The sequence below is a fragment of the Triturus cristatus genome, chromosome 1_1 (assembly GCF_964204655.1).
Source record: "Triturus cristatus chromosome 1_1, aTriCri1.1, whole genome shotgun sequence".
Taxonomy (NCBI): domain Eukaryota; kingdom Metazoa; phylum Chordata; class Amphibia; order Caudata; family Salamandridae; genus Triturus; species Triturus cristatus.
Genome location: NC_140579.1, coordinates 397440696 through 397460374, shown reverse-complemented (window position 1 = coordinate 397460374; position 19679 = coordinate 397440696). Strand labels below are relative to the sequence as shown.

At 46.7% G+C, this 19679-nt stretch overlaps 1 protein-coding gene and 1 long non-coding RNA gene across 15 annotated transcripts in view; one reads left to right on the top strand and one right to left on the bottom strand.

The window, feature by feature from the left end:
- Nucleotides 1-19679, bottom strand: part of LOC146870300 (stAR-related lipid transfer protein 3-like) — a 545134-nt gene that overhangs the window by 134212 nt on the left and 391243 nt on the right. The gene's annotated exons all lie outside the window — the stretch shown is intronic.
- The window catches only part of LOC146870301 (uncharacterized), a 336625-nt gene that overhangs the window by 10920 nt on the left and 306026 nt on the right, over nt 1-19679 (top strand). For all 5 annotated transcript variants that reach the window (XR_014971941.1, XR_014971942.1, XR_014971927.1 and 2 more), the window contains exon 2: nt 1039-1165. This is a non-coding gene — a long non-coding RNA (uncharacterized LOC146870301). The remainder of the gene's footprint in view (nt 1-1038; nt 1166-19679) is intronic.

The following is a 19679-nucleotide window of genomic DNA, read 5'->3' as shown; positions in this document are numbered from 1 at the left end:
GTAGGAAACCATGTTAAATGCTGCAGTGAGGTCCAGGAGGAAGGAGGTTTGCCGCGTCTCCTCCTGTCCAGTCTCATGAGGCATGGGTATAACACACTAACAGGGCACTGGAACGAGGGCTTTCAACACAACACAATATCCAGAGCCCGAGTACTGTGCCATGAGGGATCTTCCACCCAAGGCACAAGAGCATTGTGATGCAGGAGCCTTCAAAACAACATACAGAAGCTTAACACAAAGGGACTATGGCATGAAGTGTGTTCTTGCCAGCTACACGATCTCTGCACAGCTCTGCTATGGTCTTCCCTCTAAAGGGTAATCTTTCTAGAAAGATTCCCCGTATTAGAAGATCCTCCTGCACACTGGCTACCCTGGGTAACAACTCACTCCGTCCTAGAAAGCAGGCCTCACCGGAACGAGTGCTTTAAATGGGCAGGTGCTGTACCTGCACTTCTTTACTTTGAAAGGGAGAGTACCGGCACTTCTCAGCACTGCTGCAATACATTTAATGGGTAGAGTACCAGCACTTATCAGGAGCAAAAAGGTACTTTAAATACAGAGTACCTGCACTTCTGTATTTCCATTTGAAGCACTGACCGGAACCACATGATGGTGCAAAGTTCTGGAGAAGTTGCACAGAGAGTGAGGGATGGCTGTCCTAAGAAACCCGGCCTGGGCCCTAAATCATGCGATGAGCTCTGAAGTGGAGTGCTCCGATGGATTCAATCACTTGAGCCCTCCGAGGGGCCGTTGACGTCGTCACACCATTAATGCTAACTCAGTTACCCTTTGAGTCATGGCTCCCGTTACCAAGATATATGCTCCTTTCAGCACATTTGTTTCCAGGCCAGGCTCACAAATCACATGGTGCTGCTGATCCCGAGGCTGCTGACCTTATAAGCAACGAATATATGTCGTTACTACGCATTCCGTTGCAACGCATGCCTTTACCGCGCATGCGTTACAACGGAATGTGTTTTCCACTCTTTGCCGTTACCTCGATTTTAACTTTACTACGCTTTTTTCCTTTTTCCGCAGGTCTCCGCCGACACTGAAAACGGACTGATGCTTTTTTTCGGATTAGGATGACGTTGTTCCGTGATGACGTTACTTGCGTGGTGAAGATGGTCGTTGAAGCATTACGCGTTGTGAAGACGTTTACGAGGTAAGTGCATCGTTGTAAACGTAATGCGTAGAAAATGCTTCGTGGTAAAGGCTGTTTCCCATAAGCAACACTTGAGAGTGATCGCAGAAGGGAACATTGGAAAGGAAGCGCTGGGAGGGTCCAAAGAGCGAAGATCATCTGAGAAAACTGAACTACTTAGAGCAAGACTGGAAACAATGAGCGATGGATTCAAGAATCCGGTACTGCAAGTCAGGATGGAGGGCACGAGCCACTAATCACAGGAGTAATGCAGGGTAGGATTTAGGTGAACAAGCACAGCTGTGCGATGAGAGGGGGCAGTACTGGAGTTCAGAAAGTACCACAGGACAGGATCGAGATGCACTGGCAGAGCTGTGAGGGGGCAGTACTGGAGTTCAGAAGGTAGTACAGGATTGAGATGCACTGGCAGAGCTGTGCGGGCACAGTACTGGAGTTCAAAAGGTAGTACAGGATTGAGATGCACTGGCAGAGCTATGTGGGGGCAGTACTGGAGGACAGGATTGAGATGCACTTGCAGAGCTGTGCGGGCACAGTACTGGAGTTCAGAAGGTAGTACAGGATTGAGATGCACTGGTAGAGCTGTGAGGTGGCAGTACTGGAGTTCAGAAGGTAGTACAGGATTGAGATGCACTGGCAGAGCTGTGTGGGGGCAGTACTGGAGAACAGGATTGAGATGCACGGGCAGAGCTGTGCGGGCACAGTACTGGAGTTCAGAAGGTAGTACAGGATTGAGATGCACTGGCAGAGCTGTGTGGGGGCAGTACTGGAGAACAGGATTGAGATGCACTGGCAGAGCTGTGCGGGCACAGTACTGGAGTTGAAAAGGTAGTACAGGATTGAGATGCACTGGTAGAGCTGTGAGGTGGCAGTACTGGAGTTCAGAAGGTAGTACAGGATTGAGATGCACTGGCAGAGCTGTGCGGGCACAGTACTGGAGTTCAGAAGGTAGTACAGGATTGAGATGCACTGGTAGAGCTGTGAGGTGGCAGTACTGGAGTTCAGAAGGTAGTACAGGATTGAGATGCACTGGCAGAGCTGTGTGGGGGCAGTACTGGAGAACAGGATTGAGATGCACTGGCAGAGCTGTGCGGGCACAGTACTGGAGTTCAGAAGGTAGTACAGGATTGAGATGCACTGGTAGAGCTGTGAGGTGGCAGTACTGGAGTTCAGAAGGTAGTACAGGATTGAGATGCACTGGCAGAGCTGTGTGGGGGCAGTACTGGAGAACAGGATTGAGAAGCACTGGCAGAGCTGTGCGGGCACAGTACTGGAGTTCAGAAGGTAGTACAGGATTGAGATGCACTGGCAGAGCTATGTGGGGGCAGTACTGCAGGACAGGATTGAGATGCACTTGCAGAGCTGTGCGGGCACAGTACTTGAGTTCAGAAGGTAGTACAGGATTGAGATGCACTGGTAGAGCTGTGAGGTGGCAGTACTGGAGTTCAGAAGGTAGTACAGGATTGAGATGCACTGGCAGAGCTGTGTGGGGGCAGTACTGGAGAACAGGATTGAGATGCACGGGCAGAGCTGTGCGGGCACAGTACTGGAGTTCAGAAGGTAGTACAGGATTGAGATGCACTGGCAGAGCTGTGTGGGGGCAGTACTGGAGTTCAGAAGGTAGTACAGGATTGAGATGCACTGGCAGAGCTGTGCGGGCACAGTACTGGAGTTCAAAAGGTAGTACAGGATTGAGATGCACTGGCAGAGCTGTGAGGTGGCAGTACTGGAGTTCAGAAGGTAGTACAGGATTGAGATGCACTGGCAGAGCTGTGTGGGGGCAGTACTGGAGAACAGGATTGAGAAGCACTGGCAGAGCTGTGCGGGCACAGTACTGGAGTTCAGAAGGTAGTACAGGATTGAGAGGCACTGGTAGAGCTGTGAGGTGGCAGTACTGGAGTTCAGAAGGTAGTACAGGATTGAGATGCACTGGCAGAGCTGTGTGGGGGCAGTACTGGAGAACAGGATTGAGATGCACTGGTAGAGCTGTGAGGTGGCAGTACTGGAGTTCAGAAGGTAGTACAGGATTGAGATGCACTGGCAGAGCTGTGTGGGGGCAGTACTGGAGAACAGGATTGAGATGCACTGACAGAGCTGTGAGGGGGCAGTACTGGAGTTCAGAAGGTAGTACAGGATTGAGATGCACTGGCAGAGCTGTGTGGGGGCAGTACTGGAGAACAGGATTGAGAAGCACTGGCAGAGCTGTGCGGGCACAGTACTGGAGTTCAGAAGGTAGTACAAGATTCAGATGCACTGGCAGAGCTGTGTGGGGGCAGTACTGGAGTACCGAAGGTTCTACGTCATCGAAATGCACTGGCAGAGCACTGCAGGTGGAGTGGGGCCGTACTGGAGCACAGAAGGTACCACAGGACAGGATTGCGGTGCGCTGGCAGAGCTGTGAGTGGACCAAGCAGTAGCAGGGGTTCTGTAGGGCAGGAGAGAGGCCCTGGTGTGTGCGTGGGGCATGGGGCGCCTCAGTACAGGTGTAGCAGGGGCTGTAGGCCAGCAGTGAGGTGCCCTGGCAGAGCTATGAGTGGGCCTTGGTGTAACGGAAGGAAGCAGTACAGCAGAAGAACAGTGCACTGTACGCAGTCCAGGAGCGGAGATGGACACGCACTGGCAGAGCTGTGCCCAAGCCTCAGTAACCGGCCAGGAGAGTGACTACTGCAGGTCAGGAGTGAGTGGCGTGCACTGGTACAGCAATGGGCATGTCTCAGTACTAGGGTAGGCGTACTGAAGGCAGAACCGAGGTGCACTGGCCAATAAATGGCCCTCTGTCTCTCGACGCTGCCCAAGAGAAACAAGCATTGAAAATGCAAAAGGTCTCGCCTTTGATTACGTTAAAGCCATTTGCTTTGCTAATGGTATTCTATAGCAAAGCAAATGGCTTTAACTTAATGAAAGGCGAGACCTATTGCATTTTTAATGCTTGTTTCTTTTCTTTCCTGCACTTAGTATCCAGTCTAATGGTATTCTGTGTGCAGAGAGCTACAGAAGAAGGGTAGCTTGTCAGCCAGGCAGGCAGGGGGGAGGGTCGTGATGACTTTGTAGAAAAGTGCTGGTGGTTTTGAAGATGATGCCAGCCTGCTAGGGAAGGCAGTGGAGTACCTTCAGGATGGGGAGATATGGTCATATTTCTTTCAGGCCTTTGATGAGGCATGCTGCACCATGCAGAATCCCCTCGAATGAGCGTCTGGAAGGCCACAGAGCACAGTGTTGCCACCATCCAGATGGGAGATTACGACGGCTTGAAAGAAGGTCAGAAGTGGCTTTCTGGGAGTAACCTTCTTTAGTAGAGAGAGCTAGTATCAAGCCGTCCTGATTTTCTGGGAGGTGGCCTCCTTGAGGGATAGGTTGGAGTATAGACTGAACCCAACGAATTTCGAACAGGCAAACGTTGGAGTCTGAATCCATTCAGCTTAAATATGAAGGCCCCATCTACCAATTGGCCAACAAAAACATTTCACTGATAGTTACACAGGTACTTCTATTTCCATGTAAGAATTGAGCTAACTCCAGCACTGCACTCAAAGGACAAGATGAGAGAAAGATGTGTTCAGATCCTTAGCCATGTCTACTTCCTAATTCAGCAGGAGGTTAAAAAAGCCCAGCTGGTAACGGACTTCCTTTTAATGTTAAGCATTTTTCAGCTGTGGAAAATCTGTGCAGCCTCCGCAAACACCACAATGTGGGAAACGTATTATATTGCAGCAAACACAGCTGTTCTCTGAATTTTCACATAGAGTGCCCTGCATAAAAGGCAGTGCTTGCAATTTTTTCCATGCTCAATTATCACTTACGTGAAGCTGGCCCCTACTTCTTGTCTGGGTAAAACAGTGCCTTGGACAAACGTCCTGCAAAGAAATGCATTCAACTATTCTTAAAGGAAAACCCTCACTTTACCACGGGCTTCAGAGCTCTGGGCACCGTCACTCATTCTTTTACAAAATAAGCGCTACATAGACCTATTCGCTGTGCACCCTCACTGCCTACCTTGCCCCTGTGCCAACCCACTCTCATTGGCCTAGTGGGCAGGAGTTGTCTTCCTATCTGGCTTAAATGGGAGCCTTCTCTGTATGGCGATTCCTCCTATAGACTAGGAGGGATTCTGCTGAGGGGACCTCTTTGCAGATACTTCTAATTTCCGTACAGACCAGTGCTCCTGAAGTGATCGCTACAACCCCCTGAACCTAACCGGCCTCATAAGATGATTCCCTAGTTATATCAATGGCCAAGGGGTTGGGGACGGGATGAGTCACTGCCAAAATACATCAGACCCCCATTTACACAAGCATATTTGCACCCCTCCTTCACTCCCCGCGGTGTCCATTCGATGTTCCTTGAACTACCTACCATAATTCCAACAACCACAAGCATTCATCGCATAAGCAGGGTAGGATACACAACCCCTCAAGTCACTACTCCTCAGTCAATCTCTTTTCCTCTCCCAATAGCGGTTAAATAAATCCTAGCTGCCCGAGTTAATTGTCATCTGATGGACACAGAGAATGGTGGCTCAGTCACAAAAACAGGAAGTAATTTAGAGCCCTCTCCGCGTGCATCCGGTTTCTATCCGCGCACACGTCACTGGGGGGTTGGTCAAAAGCCGGAAGTTTATTCTGTTGCCTTCTCACAGGGTAACCGTCCATTGTTCTGTTGGCAGTTCTCATACTTTTCGTTGTAATATATCCACAGGGCAGTTTGACACCTGTATGCAAAATATGACATCACACAATAAAGAGAATGAATGGTTGTAGTTTTGTTTGAGACCTATATACCCGGGAAAGTAGGAACTGCCTAGGGGAATCTATTAAAGTATTAGAATATAGTTGTAGCTATACAATAATTATTATTTAACAATAACTCCCTCTTAAGTATAAACTGCGCTAATAACATCCGAGCCTATATAATTGCACGTGGCGAACTAATTAAAATATCTTGTTTTCCAGCAACTCGTTTATATTTTTGGGACGTGCCCATTTGCTTTGTGAACAGTGTTTTGGAATCTGAAGCATGCTTTCACCCAATGAGAGCTGAATGTTAACAAGCATTACAAGCCTCGCTTTCAGGGAGATGTCAAAAGGAAAAGAGAAACTAAACGGAGGCCATAGAAACACAAGCGTGGGCCCGTCATGGGACTGACAGAAGAGGTGCACGCGGGGACTGCCTTTATTGGCGGCGGGAAAAAAAAGTCCCCAGTGTATCACGCCGCCAGTAAAGCATCCAATCCCCGCGTGCACATCTTTTGTCTCGTTTGTCTCCCTGTGTGCATGCTGGAATCGTATTGATTTCAAAAGGCCTCTGCATGGCAGAGCAGCGCATGCGCTGCTTTCGCCAGGCCAAGACCTAAAAAAAAAGTCTCGCAAACAGCGGGGAGCTACCAGAGTGCTGCGGTCATGCAGTGAGGTGCACTGACAGAGGAGCTATGTGGCTCTCAGTACTGGGTCGAGGGGTGCTGGCTGCGCCTGGCTCACTGCACTGGGGCCCTGGTAGAGGCAGTACTTGGAGATTAAATACACTATGTGGTATTGGTTGAATTGAACAAGAGACCCGGTGTGAAGAGCGGGAAAATGCAAAAGGGGGAAATAGAAACACCACGAGTTTTGTGTATATTATACTAACAGGGCAAAAAGCCAACGAGAATGACAATGTTGAATATTCGACTGCAAAGATGTCAGAGAAATGTCTAAGATATCTAAAAGGCAATAAAGTTTGTTTAAAAAAAAAAACAGGGCAAAAAGCTTGGAGTACTAACACAACGTGTCTAATAAGGCGCAATGTTAAAGAAAGCAGGAGTCCACTGGCACACCACAAGCAGGCCTGACAGCATGGGTCGCAGATAACCAGCGAGAGAAAGTGAGACAATCAATAAGATAGGACAGCGAGGAGCGAACAGGAAGTAAAAGGCCCGTGTGTGAATACCTGAACCTGCACAGCGCTCCGCTGCCTTCCGGAAAGGCTTGCGCTACAAGAAATGGCGCATTGCAACAAACTGATTATCACAGTCAATTAAGGAAACAAAACCGATACGTTGATGGTTGCAAGCACACGAATCAAGCAACTTCTCCCCAACCCACGATATCCAGACAACACACAACACATGCAGCGGCAGTGCAACTCCTCAGACACCGCAGCATTGCAAGTTTACCTCACGTACAGACCACAGTAACGCACATGACAAGCAGCAGGTGCAGCCACAGCTCAAGCGTCACTCGGGAGAGCACGGCGCAGGACGCAGCAGTGCAAGCGGAGACAGATTGTGTGAGAGAAGTTGTGACGTTATTGGGTTGGTTGGCGGGCAGTTGCCCTTGAGGTGTGCGATGTGTCAGGATTTTTTGGCTGTATCCAGAGCTTAAAGTGGAATAAAAAATCTAGGGGGAGGGGGCAGGGCCGGTCCTAGGATATGTGGGGCCCCGGGCAGAATAGGAACATGCGAGGCCCCTATAATTTGCATAAGTTTTAACCTCCCAGGAAGTGACATCATAGGAAGTAATATCAATTGGCCGTTATTTATATGGCATTGATGAAGCTGCTTTGCAAGAAGCTACTTACCTAGTTTGGATATCAGTAACATGGTTAAAATAGCATTACTAATCCTAAAAATATGTACATAGATATTAAATTGCTATTAAGTAGATTAAATGAATTAAACTTGGTTATTGTTCTATTGAATGGGATGAATGAAAATGATATGCTAACCGCTCATTCTGATTCTGCCACTATGAGATGTCTAAAAGAGAGGTGCGAATTTTACTAATTTAGAGAAAATACAGTTTTGGGTGTATTTCAAAAGACTGGAAGTACACCATAGCTCAAGAGGGTGATAGTTCCAGTCCTGCACAACTAGAAAGGAGAAGGATCTTTCTCCAATCAGGGGCATCTACATTTTTGGATAGCACAGGAGTTTGGTTGCCACAGAGTATGGGGTTCTGGACTGAACGTAAGGAATGCTGTAGAAAGATAAATCCTTTTTAATGCCGTCCACAATGGCAAATGGATAGTGCCTTGCAGATACAGGGTTTCAGACCAAAATCCCAGCAGACAGCATGAAGTTGAGTAGAAATGGCATAACGATGCAGCCATCTCAGATGAGGAGCCCAACACAGTTCTGAATGATTTGAAGGGTACTGAATGCAAGAAGGCAGAAAACCCAAGACAAGCATTGGCATAGCCAATAGGTCTCGCCTATGGGATCTTATAAGTGTTTTGCCAGAACTATTGGCTTTGACAATGTGTTTAAACTCTGTTGTACAGCAGTGTAAAACAGGTCCGCCAACAACAAAGAAACAACCAGACCAGACCTCCGGGTTGCCCTGTAGGCCAATCGGACCCTGCCAACCACACTCTAAACTGAGATTTCGAAACCCATTTGCCTAGTGCTAAAAACACAACCGCACTCCACGGTGGGCAAAGAGGTGTCGGATAAAAATAAAAAAACAAAGATGGCTGTGTGACACTTGTCAGCTAGCACCACCCGACGGTGATCTCGTCCATGGCTACTGCCAGGGAAGTCAGCACTCTAATCAATTCCCTCCCCCGAGGCGTGGCGGCCCAACGGCAAACCATTTTGCTCCCCACAACAAAAAAGCGACTACGAGAAGCGCAAACGGCTCACGCGCAAACAGCATATATGATGCACAGCGTCAGAAACCGCCTCGTACGTAACTTGCCTTACAAAAGTTTTTGTGAGCATAAAGTGGTGGTGTTGGGGTGGTGGAGGGGGAATGAATGGGTCACAGGGAAGCAACCCAACCAGGGCACTTGTTGAAAATGACAGTGTGCAAAAAGTCCCCTTGGGCGCGCACAGCAAGAATATCTTGCGGCACACATGAGCAAACCCCTGCAGGATCACAAAGGGTAAATAAAACCAGGGCAACTGACGTTTGCCCGTCATTCATAACAAGGGGCAAGTAAGCAGCGCCCTCGTGACCAAAAGGCAGCACTGGGAGCCGGGTGTATCCAGTAATGTGCGTTCTGTCTGGGCGCTCGGCTATATGCATCCTGAGCAGTCTCAATTGAAGCCTGCTAAGGAAATACTTGAGTGCCTAAATGACCTGTCAAGAATCCGTAACACTGATGTGTGAAGGGCGCACTTGGTAGACAGCGAGGGAGTTATTTGGAATAAAACTACCTTTAACATATCACGAAGTATCAGTTAACATGAAATTCTAAAATACCATGATGAAGTTGACCAGAACCTGATTCCTTATAATGTAATTTAACTCCCAGTAGTGTGTGACACAACATCATAATGTGGAGAAGCAGACAGTGTAATATTGACTGAAATAGAGTGTGCATACGTAGCTATAATAATGAATGACTGGGTAATGGCAACGACAATACATTGTTGACATTACATTGCTGCTTTGCTGTCCGGAGACAAAGCTATCATAACGTCTGAGCTGCATGGAAGGCTCCGCCAAGTAATGGATTAGATCCGGGCCTTTCTGCTTGCGGAGCTCGGTTTGTAATTATGCGGCTGTCAGCCGACTTTTATAGAAGCAGCACATGCAAACAAAACTGCGTTATATTTAAGTATTCGGCGCATCAGATGCGCTGGGGAGGTGAATTCCAATCTTGTATTTTGTGTACTATAAGAATGTAAAGATTTAGAAAAGAAGGAAAATCGACTCACTCAAAACTAAGTATCAGTATCTGCCAAAGGCCCTGGCAACACCACAAGGAAACTGAGCCCAAGACGCCAATAAAGAGCAGAATCACAACCGGGTTTCAAATACAATATACGATCAAATGCCTCAGCGGTTCCTATACTGTCAATAAAAAAAGATAGAAACATGCCTGGACAAGACTGTTTTTACTGAGTGATTAATAATTAATTCATCTTCTGAAAGTAACACCAGCAGCACACTGCAAAGGGACCCGAAACGCAGCTGAGCTAAGATACCGTAACAGTCTCCACAATTCAAGGATGCGCTTTGGGGGCGATATAACGCCCAGTCTGGTGTGACTTTATCATTTATAATAGTATACAGCTAGCATGGGTTTACTCACTAAAACCTAGAACAGGTGAAGACACCATGCCCACAAAGAGAGGGCACAGACACATTATCACGTTTGCACCGAGTTCGCTTAAGAACCACCTTTATGAGATAACAAGCATTTACAATGCAATGGTCTCGGCATTGGTAAAGTTAGAGCTATTGGCATTGCTCATGACATTTTTGTTTATGTTTTTAAAACATTTAAAGAAACGGCATTGTTATTTACAATGTAAATAGCTTAATCGGTGTGTGGGTGCAAATGCAATAGGTCTCGCATTTGAGAGTGATTAAGCTATTGACATTGTAAATAACAATGCCGTTTCTTTAAATGTTTTAAAAGCAAAAACATAAACAAAAATAATGTCATGAGCAATGCCAATAGCTCTAACTTTACCAATGCCGAGACCATTGCATTGTAAATGCTTGTTGAGCTGAGTAAGTGATGTCTATGTTTTAGGTTTAATATCCTGTATTTTTTCTTATTAAATTATTCTTCATATTGTGTCTTTCGTCTTTGGTGTTAGTTTATGATTTAAGCTATGGGTTATCTTCCACGTGTTGAAGTATGCGTTAGAGTACCTCCATTCACCAGTGCCGTTCTGTGTGAGAATAGCGCTTGTTGTAATAAGAGCCGTGGTGAAAGACGGGGAAACGAGTTTGCTGGTGCACAGGGCACTTTTTGCTCGTCCTTGTGCACAATGCACCGCTGACGCGGGCACCATTAAGTGGCGCCCCCTTGCTGCTCAAGTCAGATGCTGGCTCTGAGGAGGGCCCGAGTCCAGTAAGGGGCCAGCCTCGGGCAGACACTTCCTGATATTAGCAAGGCCTGAAATGATGGATTTGCCGCCTCTGCCTTTGAACGCAGCCCTGCTTGGACTGGTCTTTGACGGGAACTCATTTCTGTCTGTGATTGATGGCTGCGCCCTGGAGCTGTACTCTGCAGGCATTTCACTGTGTGTGGGGGCGTGCTCCCCGGGAGGGCTTACTGCCTCCAAGTGGTAAATTGACGGGTGGGGGGGGAGGGGTTGGAGTGTGAGGAGGTGGGTGGGGTGAATAGGAGGGGGCTCGGGTTGGCTCAGCCCGTAAAGCGTTGCGCCAAATGATCACAAAGAGGAGGGGTCAGGACCACGTGATCAACTGGTTGGGGTCCAAGGGGGTCTGTTTGCTGTTACTGCAACACAGACCACCCCACAGAACTGCTGCAGAGGGACACTGGCAGGCAGCGCTCGGGACGGGCCAGACCCTAATCTCATTACACTGTTTATCATCTGGAGCAGCGCGCGCTGGCTGTGTACTGTCCGACGGTTCGCGGCACAGGCCACATGAGAGAGTCTGAAGGGGCTCCCAGGCCGAACCACTCTAGTTTCAGCACGGGGGGCCTGGCGCGACGTGATGCAATCATCATCATAATAATAATCTTATAACAATAACATCAATAACGAAACAGTAATAATATCAATCACGAAACAGTAATAATATTAATCTCCAAACAAAAACAACAGTGAACTATTATCGTTGCGAGTATGAATCATTTGCTCCGGGTACGCGTATGCACTAAAGCGCTAAAGATGTCAAAGTACACACCCACTTTGCACTCAGACTGGGTGGGAGCTGCTGCCTTTGGAGAGTGTTAGTGTTAAAGCACCTGGAAAGTGAGGGCGTGGAAGCGCTGCAGAAGATGAGTGGTTCAGGGCATGTCACCTCCCTACTGTTATCCGTCTGGACTCCTGACGCGATAACGCATCCTCTCCCACAGCAGTGGTTAGTGTTAGACTATATATTTTATGAGGCGATGCATGTATTAAATAAGGAACCTCTCCCCCTCCTGCTGGAGCAGTGAGGGGGGCTTCTTGCGGCCTGTAGACGAGGGAGTGGCAATATTGCATTTACATAGCGCTTTCTAACCCTGGCGAGGCACGTACAGATACCCCTGACACAAGGTGGGAGGAGACAGGGCGATGGCGGGGAGAAGAAAGGTGGGGGGCCTTGTGAAAGAAATAAACAATGGGAAGCCCTCTTGGTCTCTGTGCTGCGCGCTGCACGCCGAGAGCCCTGCTTGTCTGCCTCTGCCAGTCCCCGCTTTGACTTTGCTGCTGGGCAGGGTGAATTCTCACAGGTCATCTGTTCCTGTTGGATTAATTTGATTCAGCGTTTAGAAAAGGGGGCTGGGTGTCGAGCCTGCTAATAGCTCTCTGCTGATGATGTTGTGGTTGGTCAGTGGTTCGTTTCGTTCTCTACTTAATAAATGAGACACAAGCCGGCGCCATCCTGCCACCAAAAGTGCTATAATCTTAAAATATTTTTTAAAATTACTTCATTTTCTCTAACTTAAAAAAACAAGCTGAGGGCACCGGAAGCCACCACCGCCTTTCTCCGAGGCAGAGCAGAAATGCCTCGGAGAAACGCAGCGTCCATTTCAGATTCGGGGGCGTGTTTGTCTTTTCTCTCCTCCAGCCATTGGCTGGAGGAGAGAATGAGACTTCTTGCAAAAAACACGCCCCGATCCGAAAAGGACGGGGCCTGATCGGAGTGACGGGACCTCTTCTCCAATGGCTGGCCAGCATTGAAGAGGCCAGCCAATGGAGAACAGGGGAGAAGAGGGGCGGGTTCAAGCCACTCTTCTCCAAGTCATTAAATCTCGACTTCCGGTTCTGCCTTCGGCAGACCGGATGGTCCCGAGACCTAAAAAGGTGCACCCTTTCATAGACAAGAGGCGGCATCCCTTCCTGAGAGGGGTCGTTTGGACCCAGGGGGTGCCCGTGATGACACCAGCGCAGCCCTCCGAACAAAGCGTTTTTACAAAGCATCCAACCTGGCAACCAGATCCACCAGAACAAAGGGGAACCAAGCTGCCCCAACCACCTTGTGGCACAGCCAATGCCTGCCTGGGGTTGGACTGCTCATGTGCTGTATCCAAGCACCCCCCCCCCATCAGTGCAGCAGCGCCAAGTGAAGCTCACCGTGCATGCAAAACACTGCTCCCCGCTGCAGCAGGACACAAAACCAGGCAGATGAGGGAGGGTGGCATACACGGGTACACACATGTATTTATATATGGCACAGCAGTGCTTTCTTGCACTGGAGCTAAACCAATAAATGCCTCCCAGGAAGCATGACAAACCTGGCGTGATAACAGCGCCTAGACAACCGTATCTGCGTCTGGACCTCCCCTGCCTGGAGCAGCATTCGGAGAGCGGGATGGTGGCGGGGTAAGTGCTTCCTTCCCCTGTCCCCAAAGCCCTGCACCTCACCAAGTCAAAACTGTGAGGTTGGAATAGTACACCTCGTCGGAGTTTCTGGTGATCCTTTTTGAAAGGAATGCTCTTGGTCTAAGGAATGGAAAGCATCCTCAAGTCACTCATAGGGCAATAGGGAACAGTTGGGATTTGTTTTGATTAGGTTGATACAATAAATTAGTTGTTGTAAAAAAACATTGTATTGTACAAAAGAATGATTTTTGTATATATGCATACATGAAGAATTGAAAATACACGTATATAAAAAGTTTGGTCTCTAAAACAGTGCTATTTTGGATGGTTTTTTTTGAACAGCTCATTTGGACTAGGATTTAAAATTACATTTGACTGATCAAGCAAGTAAAATGCATAGGAAGGAATAATTTAAGTTTTTCTTCGAGCCTAATATATAGTAGTATATTTGTCCCAAAGCATTATTATGAATGTATTTTGTTTTACTTACCCAGATGCGGTTGGGTTACCCCTTTGATATATTGGTATTCATGGTAGTGAGAGGGCAGAAAAGGAATGATTTTCTGTTGCGTATGGATGTAGTAAAGGCAAGTGAATGACAAGCATTGGCATAGCAAATAGGTCTCGCCTTTGGGACCTTATGAGTGTTTAGCCATGCAACATTTGAGGCTGTTGTACCAATGATATTGTGCTGCATAACTAAATACTTATAAGGTCCCAAAGGCGAGACTTATTGGCTATGCCAATGCTGGTTTCTCATGGTTACACTGTCTGGAAAAATATTTCACCTCTTCGGTACCAGTTTAACAACTAAATACAGCGATAGTAACTGAAAGCTGACCAGTCAACTTTTGCAAATGGTTTTCCACTGCACTGAAACCAAGTCGTGACTTTTTTAGTAACTTTTGACCCATTTCAGCTGGAAACAAACTTTTTTGTTAAAATCTGCAGATTAGGAAACCGATTATGGGGCAAATGCGGCCAATTCATAATTATGCAGAAAATGCCTCGACCTCTGCATCACTCAATTCCAGTGATCCTGCCCATGGCATTTTTACTTAGGATTGATTCTGGAGGCTCTCATTGAGGAACAGTTCGGGTCCTGAAGAAAACTAGGTGTGGATTTAAGTGTAAAATGTCTGGTACAACTAAGCGGATTTTATTTTTCTTAGATGGTAAGGAATAAACTATATATTTCACTTTTATGAACACCGTTTATCTAACAGTCAGAAACGTTTACGTATTTTCCCGGTTTCTGCGGGGGCCTATTGACATTCATTCACATAATTGTACATTCTGATATCAAACACTTCCACGAGACAAACGTAAGCAGACCCGAAACGTCTGGTGCTGGCTTATTAACAAACATTTTGTGTTTGCGAAATATCTGGTCTATAAATCTGAAAATGCTAGAAATGTGAACTAAAATGCAATCTCGGCATGTTCGACTGAGCGGTATGCAGCAGATTGTCAGTTTCAAGACACGGTGCTTAGGCAACAGGAGCACGCTCATGAATTTTAGGGCATTTGAGGGCTGCGGCTGTCCAGCCTGGGACAGGAGGAAACAAAAACAAGGCGGGCGGTGCTGCATCAATATTATTGCAGTGGCCTTCATGAGCACTTCGCGGCGCAGCACTTCCTCGGCTGACAGCGGGAGCAGGCGAGGCAAGAAGGCCAAAGTGAATGAGAGTCGGTCGGCCCGGCCTGACTCTGCAAGTGAGGAATAAGGGCGCGATTCTTCGGCCCGCGCCGAGGCTGACAGCCAGCGGGATGCTGCAGCCGCTGCCTTGGCAAGCAAGGAGCCCGGATGTTGACAGCCCGACGGCGTTAGCAGCGCACAGCGCTGCTCTCGCCATGCGAGGGCTTTTTACATGTGCACGCGTACGGAGGGACAAAGATGGCGTCGGGTTGTCCACATGCGCATGCATTTGCAGCTGTATGTGGACATCCCAACGCCATCTGTGACTCTCCGTACGCGTGCACATTTTGAATTGATTACAAAAAGCCCTCGCTTGGCGAGAGCAGCAATGTGCGCTGCTAACGCCAGGTGAGACCTAAACAACGGTTTTTATATTCTGAAAACAAGAGAAGATGCTAGGAAATGAATCCAAGATTTGTTTGCGGACTCTGCCCATGTGGGCAATTGACTTACTTCCACCTACTTCCACCAGCCACTAACTAGAACACCATATGGTATGAGATCCTTTAAAAATTAGAACCCCTGATTTGTCACTATAAGGTTTTAATGAATTGGTCTTCATTCAGAAATCATCTGCTTGCATGCACATACAAACATTCTTCGGCAGAGACCCGATTGCCACTGAGGGAAATCATGTTTGGGTATCAATATGTGCAAGATATCAGCAAGAAACCAGATATATAACACAACTGACATACATTTAAAAACAGCCAGGATTATTGGTTTTGTCAATGGTGGTTAGCCGTTTAAGCTAAATGAGTAACAACAATAAATGATTTTACTTTCACATTGTTGTTTTGACCAATAAGTAGCTCCTTCACACACATTTGCGTAGAATCACAACTAGAATGCAGGACCATTGCACTTTGTGCTCAGCAGAGAGGCCAAATTTTGAATGATCATGTAATCTGAACACCTTTTTGACCCACAGACAGGCACAGTGTGAAAGTTGTACTACCTGCAGCCTCAAATCCAAAGTGCTCAACTGTAGCCTGTTATAAACACCTGGGGGCAACTCAGTACAAAGGGAGCATCACCCATATATGCTGTGAAATGAAATACAGAAACACACATGCTGGAAATAGCCCTCTTGGGGAATTCAAGATTAAGCAAGGGAAATATAAACAGGAACAAAAACACTGCCATGGATTACCCTAACATCAGGACCGCTGGAATTATGCGTCAGGAGAGGGCTAAATTATATGGCAAGATGAGTAAATTATGCAACAAGAAAAGGCATATTATGCTGCATAATGTAGCACATTTTGAAATAGTATTACATTATTTTTTTTGCCATTTTCAGGTCGAGCCTACAGCAGCGCATGTGCTGTTGCTCGACTTTTAGTAAGTGGGGTTTTAAAAAGTGCTTCCCACCGGCGTTTGCTCGCCTAATGCTTGCGTTCACGCGAGCGTGCACAGCTGCCAGCTTTCTGATTACTTTCACTTTGAGCTCTGGTACGCGCGCACCACTCGCGTGTTTGCCGGCGCACACACAACTCCCTCCGCCTCTCTCTCCCGCTGCAGGCCCCATCTTTGCATTCCCCGCGACCAATGCTTGTTACCCTCTTACTGTTCGTTACTTACAGTGTCAATAAATTCAACCTAATGTCTGTCCTTCATCTTAAACTGGATGTTATTTGCAAGTTAATTTCATCATTTCTGGGTCACCAAACAACCGACCTCTAGGTAAAACGTAACGAGAGTCGTCAGAGAGGGCGGGACAAGTGATGTATAAAGTGACCGACCATTGCAGTCAATCCTAGTGCGCTGCACAGAATTTCTTAGTACTGATTCGCCGTGGTGTCTGCAAATGTCTTGGTCTAGTCGTCCTCTAATACCCGCCTATCGTATGGTGCGCTCAGCTTGGAGCGGACCTCAGGGGTATGGTCAGGAACAGAGCGATGACAGCCCGTCTCAGCTGACCTCCTTCGTATTTTGAAGCGAACCCTGGCTTTGTGGGTGACAGCATGATGAGTGGCTGATCCGCGGCGGGAACGCTGGTTGGACCAGTCAGGGGCCTCCGCGTGCGGTTGGATTGCTCTGTTCGCTTTAGACAGCAGGCCCGTTTGTTGGCTGTCATATGGGACGCAATTTGGGCAGACCGGGCACGTGGTGGCAGTTCTCTAAATCGCATGAGGTATCTGTAGCATTTGCCGACTGGGTGTAAGTGGCACTGGTTCGATCCATACTCTGCTACTGCAATAGTTGCGCCCACTGCCCTCCATCCGGCATGTCAGCAGGCATGACAAACGTTTGCAGAAGTAGTGGCTAAGTGGAGCCTGTTTCCAATGGCACCTATTCACATGGTATTCTGAGCTCAGGAGCCAGAAGGAAGCAATGAGCTGCAGGGGCCCAACAGCTTAGAGGAAGTGCAAGGGGAGTATAGGTTAGGAAATGAACTGGGAGCTGTACAGCAGTCAAGGGATGTTGACCGTAAGACTTTATGGCACTATCTGGCCTCCCATAGGCTTTGTTCGAAACTAAACAAAACGTACACAACAAAATTCTAAAGTTATCAACCTTTTGGATTTATTCAAAAATTGTATTATGAAAGAAAGCAAGTAGTAGTTAATCAAAAGCATAATCTAAGTATGTAAATAGAGCTGAATATGGTGACATAAAGTCCGCCCCTGAAGAAAAGCCCAGAAGATAACTGCACATTATGTAGCTAAAAGTAAAATTAGTATAAGGTGGCTGTCTTACTAAAAGCACATCCGATAAAATGTTTTAGACAAAGAAAGGACACTATTTTTCACAGATTGACATTGTGTAAATGTGCAGTACTGAATGTTACCGTTTAGATACGGTACACATAAATGGTCGAATGACAAACTCATGGTATGCCCGGCCTGTGGCGCCAAGGAAGAGTCTGTCGCCCATGTATTCTTCTTTTGTAAAGGGTACAAACTGATACGACATCGCTGGCTCGTCCCACCTTGCAGAAATCTTGGGGTTAGAAATTACAAACAGGCACTTAGTATATTACACACTAACACCTCCACACCCATAGTTTTTTCGGTCTCACGTTTTATTAATGCTATGTGGCGTAGGAGAAAAACTTTCATATAAAATTATGTGTCCTTCTTTTCCTGCTGTTAACCCTGGAAATTTTTATTTTACCCTACTTTTTAATTGTAATTAATTTCTACAGTCAATTTTTACTCCTGTTTTTATTCTTGTGTATTTGATATTGATATGTCTGAAATTTTGTATCTTTGACCGAAATAAAGATTATTTGACTGACTGAATGTTACCTACACACCATCAATCACATTATTATTTTAAAATAACGTACTTGCATCGTATAAAAGTGCACACGCATCTTGTAGAGAGAAAAGCATGCATTCTGTCAAGGAAAAAACAATAAACTGCTTTTGTACATAATAGACACATTAACGGAGGCTCAGCTGAGTGGCCTTGCAGAGTTACAGTTCATCATCTCCTGTTGAAGATAATGAAACATTTTTTTTGTTGCACGCAGGCAGAAACCATGGTTTGCAGCAGAGTTGAATGATTTTCTGAAATAAAGACACATGCATGTGGAAAGCTTGTACACCTAAAATAAACATGCACTTTTCTGCAGCATTTTATGAATGATTGTCAATACATTGGTTATGCTAACTGAAGCACACCTAAATTAATAATTATTTTCTAGCAAATTAAAACTCATTTACAATCCCCCCCTGATAATTAATCTTTAATTATCACCCTACATCACTTCAACATTTCCTTCATCATTCCTGGTTTTGTCAATTTCTTCTGCAAGACTTTCAGATAATTTTACATACTGGCCTTCATCTCATTAAAAGCAGTGTCCTCTAAGTTAATCAGTCTCATTATTTTCTTCTCCTGGTCTCTGAAGTTATGACTAAACCTCTAATGCAAATTGCTTCTAAAATAATCAGAACAACGCTTACTATAACCAGGATTATTACTATTAGGGCACCAGCTATTTAGATACTCCTAAACCTATATCTCCCCAAATTCCAGGTTATCCTTTGGGTGAATCTCATACACCGTGTTGGTTATGTTATCAATGATGTAGGAAGGTAGGATCCTTCTGCATGGTTACCTCCTCTTTTTGCCTGGTGCGATGCTGGTTTTGACTAGTCTGACTGGGATCCTGCTAATCAGGACCCCAGTCTATCTGCTTTCTCCCTAAATTGCTGTGTTAAGATTGGATACTGGGGTACCCTTATCAGTCCCTGGTATATGATACTAAGGTACCCAGGGCATAGGTACACCAGAGATCTCCCATGGGCTGAAACATGCATAATGCCACCCACGAGAGACCGTGCAAAATGGAACTATGGGCCTGCCATTGCAGCCTGTGTAAGTTGGTGCATGCACCACTCACTAAAGATATAGGTTTACTATATCTAAGGGTCACTGCATTTAAAAGCCTACAAGTCACCCTTATAGCAGGCCTTAGCAATCCTGAAGGCAGGGTGCTTGGTTCTGCATGAGCAGGACACCCCTGCAGCCTACGGAGTCCATTCTCCCGGGTTGTCAGTGAAGCAGCCATATACTTTATAGTGGGGCACCTCATAATCACGCAATGACCATCTTGAAAACGGCTGCAACAAATCCTATCATGTTTGGTATCA